The sequence below is a fragment of the Salminus brasiliensis genome, chromosome 3 (assembly GCF_030463535.1).
Source record: "Salminus brasiliensis chromosome 3, fSalBra1.hap2, whole genome shotgun sequence".
In the NCBI taxonomy this organism is placed as follows: Eukaryota; Metazoa; Chordata; class Actinopteri; order Characiformes; family Bryconidae; genus Salminus; species Salminus brasiliensis.
In genome coordinates, this window is record NC_132880.1 from 7,772,296 (window position 1) to 7,777,945 (window position 5,650).

Sequence of the window (5,650 nt, forward strand, 5' to 3'; positions counted from 1 at the left end):
GGTTCAGCGGAGCCAATAGCCATCTCACATATTGGTCAGTTCCACCATGCATATGGGTTTGGTCTTTTAATGCATAATAAAGATGATGGACAAACAAGGTACGATAGCGAGAAGGAAGAGAAATCGTGAGATCTACCATCTACCATACCTTTATTCTGGTCTAGTAAACAAGTCCACCTGTCTTCATCTTGTCTCTTCTCAGGCACATGGTGATGGAGTTGGCTGGACATTGTGTGGCCATCGTGTAAGCTGCTCTTTGGCCTTTGTTTGTATTTATAGACACTGTCCATTGCAGTAGATGTCCAGAGAGAGAGAGAGAGGGAAAGAGAGGGAGAGAGGGATACAGCATTGTGAACATGTGTGAAAATACAGCGCTGGTAAAGACAGTCCGTGTTTAAGGTGTAGTTTCATCTTGCCCTGACACTCAAGGCATAGCCTGCGCCTTTTTTTCTCACCCACCAGCCACCAGGCTGTGGATAATGTCTGTTCAAAGAGCAAGAAATAAATAAATCAATATAATGAAGGAAGGTTTTCCTCCTAATTAAGGCTTAATATAGCTGATAACCTTTCCAATTACAATAAGCCTGATTTGGTATCATAAAAAATCCAACGTTCCGAGCACAACCCTGGGACTCTTGGTCACCCCCTAGTGGCTGGGCCTCTCAAAGCTGTCCCCTTTTTCCCACTTACAGGCAGCCTTGGTCCTCCCCTAATGTTGTTCTGCCGGAGGTGAAAGTGAGCGGGGTGAAACGGACCCTCCAGATAATGGGGCACTTCACACAGAGGAACAATGGTGCTCTGGCGCTGTGCCAGGGCAGAGGCCACCCGCAACGCTCTGCGTCCTCACACTCTGCACTTTATCAACACAATGGCTTCCTGACCGGCCTCTCTGTAGCCTGTGACTGGGATAAGATCCCAGCGCCCCTCAGCTCGACACAAACTTGTTTGGGCTGTGGCCTCCCGTGACCCAGCTTCCTGTGGAACCCCCCTGCCCCTCCCCATCAGTCTTTACTCTGAAAGATTCCTGGATGCAACCTTGTCTCCCTTGAGTCCTTATTAGTAAGACAGACGTCTGTGACAATCCTCCAGACACGCAACAACTGAATGACATTGCTGTTGTTTAAAATGATCAGTATAATGTTTCCTGCTGTAACCGAAGTCTTGCTTGATTTGGCCTCGCAGGATGTTGCACTGAAGTCTGTAGGACTGTAGTGCTGTTCTACACTGGTGGTGGGTGTAAAGTATGTAGAGTACTAAAATGGGGTCATTTTGGCTTTAGGAATCCTATTGATACACCTAAGACTAATCACTAATAGTGATTATTGGCAACCCCTTTCATTCCTGTAGTTTATACCCACCTTATACCCTGATTTCCACACTGTGAGATTTAATGATTACCAAATACGTTTCTTAATCCATATATTCATAGTTGCATTATACACCATACACTATACTTACATATAACACATCTCCAGGATCAATTAGCAGCTCTATGAGCAAGATCCCCCTTCAGTCCTTTTTTTCTTTTCCAGAAGTCGTGTTGAAAAGTGTGCTAAAGAGGTGATGTGAGCCATATTATAGACAGGCTCTTATTCCTCTCATTGGCCTGTTATGTAAAATAATAACACAAGTCAAATAATACATCAGTTATTATAGACTTAGGCTGTGTCCCAACACTATAAGGTTTGAATGATACACTGATATACTCTTAATAGTGCGGGTTTAGCAGGTTAGCAGTACACATTAATGTATTTGTCCGTTTTAAAATAACAGGAAGTGATGAAGCGTTCTCTAGATTCTCCTGCACCTGCATCGTTGTCCATTTTTTCTACCTTTTTTAGGCATGAGTAGCTCCTCCTTTTTCATGTCGCATTGCACTGTGGGATAATAGTGTCCAGTGAGCCCACACTTAGCTCAAAGGTTAGTTAGTGACTAGTTAGTATTAGCAATTGGGACACACCCATAGGTCTTTTTCTGCTAGTTCGCTTCTTAGATAGATGCAGTATATTGCACCAGTCTTACTTCTTGGCTAAGTAGGAGGTTACGTGATTGGCTACAACAGCTGATTATCAGGGGAAAAAGAAGTCGCTACAACATGAACTTGATGAGTCAGTGTTCTGCATGGAGAAAATTTGAAAGGTTTGAACTGATTCATTGACTCACATGCGTGACGTGAATAAATGGGTGATTGGATTGGGAGTGGTGGACGTGGAGTATTATGGGAGAATGTTTGGGCTGGGTTATTTCTAAATACTTAATGTTTTAATAAACAACAATTAAATGAAAATGAACAACAGTTTGTTACTAATTAAATTATATATAAAAAGTAAATTAAAAATGTAAATTATTATTAAAAAATTTAGAAAATTAATAGAGAGATTACTATTTTTTTAGTTAGAATGGTTGTTTTTAAATACTTAATATTTTATTAAATAAATGAATACAAATAAAAAATTATTTTTACTCATTTCTACCTGAAAATAATCAACAAAATTATATATTTTAGAAAACTCATGAAAGATTTAAGAGGAATTATTCAGGATACTTCATTATTTCACCCTTAAAACCAAAATTTATATAAAAAAACCAACAATATTAAACTAAAAACTAACAAAAGAGCCCCTTGCATATTTTTGCAATTTTTTTTTACATAAATTGATTCTGGCATTGTGTAAAAATTCATGATGAATGGACCAATAGAAATGCTCTTCTGTAAAGCTACCATTTTCAAGATACAAGGTTTTTGTGTGACAGCCAAAAAACTGCCCTTTGTTAGGGTCATTTTGACTGAGGGCCTCATGTGCCATAATCAGGGGGCAGTTTAAACAGAAAGGCCAAGAAACACACGCGGGTACAGCAGTAAAGGCTCTCCTTAGGGGTCGTGGGTCAGAGCATACTCAAGAATGTACCACCGTATTCTGACGTAGTCCTCTTGACACACAGACGCCCATGGCCGGAGATTGCGTGATAGCGTCCAGCTCCGTGATACCACGCAGCAGGAAGCCTACTGTGAGATTTCCCACTGTTTGTTATTCCTACGTGTGTATTATACCAGGAAACTCGTACCCGGCGCCTTTGACTCATTTTGTGTGTTAGTTTCCCCCCTGGCCACCACTGTTCTGCACCAATCACCCTGTTCCCAGAGCGTATACACACAGGTCAGCACTGTGGTAAGCACACACATCCAATAATCCCACAAACTGTGTATTGTCTTTACATTGTTTCTGTGGTGTTGACAAATCAATCTGAAAAAGAAAGAAAGAAAAAAAACAAGAACCCACATCCTTCCAGAGAATAGCCTCCTATCACGTTTCGACCGTTACAAGAGTCGTATCTGTCCTGCTCCATTTCCTCCTCCTCGGTTATACCTCTACTTTTTGTTTGGCTCTTTTTCCCGCCATTGGTTTATTGTTGTTGGCAGGGGTTTCTGGCTTGTAGCTTCCAAGAAGTCATCTGAGGTTTATTTATTGGATTGTGATGATCACTTCGAGCTCTCATATCTTCACTATTTAGAACTGCTTTCCAGAAGTCCACAGTTTAGTTATTTTGCTTCTCAAAGGAACCTATAAGGAACCTCAAAGTTGTGTGTTAGACAAGATGGATCACCAAACCACCACACCCTTCCATTGAAGTACTATTTTAAGTTCCCATGAGAATCTTTTAAGGGATGGTTCTTCAGAGAACCAGTATTGCAAAGGAGATGTCTGAGTGTGAAGAAGTTCTTTAGTTTGAGGCAGGCACCCTATTGGGGGGTGGGTGACAGAGTTAGGATGATTATAAGGGCCTGTGACTGACAGGGGCCTGAAAAATTTACTAATTTTATAGTATTTTAGCAGAATTGTTAGAGCTGTGGGGCCCAGTCTCTCTCTTTTCATGGGGCTCAAAGTCCCTAGCAGTGCCTCCTGGTTGGAGTAACCTCAATATAACAGGTTCTATACCAGTTTAAAGCAACACTTTGTAACATTTCTACCTTAAAATAGCAGTAAAATTGTGATTGTAATATTCCACTGGCCTGTAAGGGGATACACAATACCTTTATAGGTGCATGGGTGGCATGCTGCTAACAACACTATGTAACACTATGTACATGGAGATTGTGGGAACTGCAATAAATCTGCATATGCCCAGTCATGTTAAGGCAAAATCTGCCTCAGTCCATATGACCCATTCTCCTTTAGTGATGGCTGAAAGCTTGAATTACACTTCCAGACTGTAGGGGGCGCCCAGGACCAAGAAGTGGCAATTTTACTTATACTTACCAATTAGAAACCTTAATTTTTATAGAAAGTGGAGAAAGGGGCTCTGGGTGATCCAATGGACTAAGGCACTGTTACCATGATCAGAGGATGATTGGTTCAAATCCAGGTCATGCTGCTAGCCATCGACAGCCAAGGCTAGCAGCCACCTACACTCCCCCTTCCCCATCGCTTTGTTGTGGTGCTGGCCGTCGCTGGCTGTCTGCAGCCTGGTGCCGGGTATACTGTGCTTGGAGCCGGGTATACTGTGCTTCTATCCAGGTGTGTTGGTTGCCTGGCCATGTTGCTTTGGTGACAGGGGCATTGCGTGCAATAGAGGTTGGCAGGATTATGTACGGGTTGGGTAATTGGCAGTCCAAATTTGATAACGTTTATAAAAATCAGAAAAAAGATGTTTTTATATCAGAGGTCCCCCCTTAGACTCAGGCTTGGCCTGACCTAGACACGTCTTAGATTTGGATTCAACAGAGAAGACAATGTAGATTGTATTTGATTGTTTACCAAGAGGAGCAAATTGGCTCTAAATGGGTTCTTCTACGGGTATCAGCAGAAGATCTGCAAAGTGGTACACAGTACTTGGCAGTAATTGTCCCTGACAGGATGATTGTGGACTGGATAATGACTGCTCTGATGCTTAATAAACAAACTAATAAAGGAAATCTGTGCAAAAATGACACTCAGTTGTAAGCTGAGGGTGGGCAGAAATTAATCTGTGGTGTAGACACAATATATGTGTGTGTGGGTAGAACTGATGTAGAAGCTACACTCACATTTATAGCACTTAACTGACGCTCTCAGTTTTTCCAGAGCGACTTAATTGTATTACAGAGGTGGGCCAGCGTAGTGTTAGGAGTCTTGCCCAAAGACTCTTATTAGTGTAGTGCAGTATAGTCACTCAGACCGGGAATCAAATCCTGGTCTTCCACATGGTGTGGCAGCTCACTGACAGATATGGTAGTAGTGGTGTTATCCATCACACCACACCAACCACTTACAATTATACTAGCCACACCAACCACAAATTGTACAGTGGCATTAACATCAACAGAGTCTGTCGTGGTGCTGTGAACTGCAGGTGAGCCTATGTCCACTTTTTCCCCAGACATGTCTGGCCTTTCATGCCTGCGTATGTTTCTGCAGTCACCATTTCTGTGTGCGGATTTATACAGCTGTAAACGCGACTGCTTAAGTCCCACCTCCTTATCGCCCCTATTGGTCTCCATGTATCTGCAGTGACATCAACCATTGGTCAAACTGCTTCCCATCACAGCCTATTGGCCCAAAATGTCTTAATGTAAATGTAAATAAACACAAATCAGTTGGACTTTATTAATATATATTTTTTAATTTATTTTAATAAATGAAGTAAAATTGTTTAATTTGTATTTAATTTG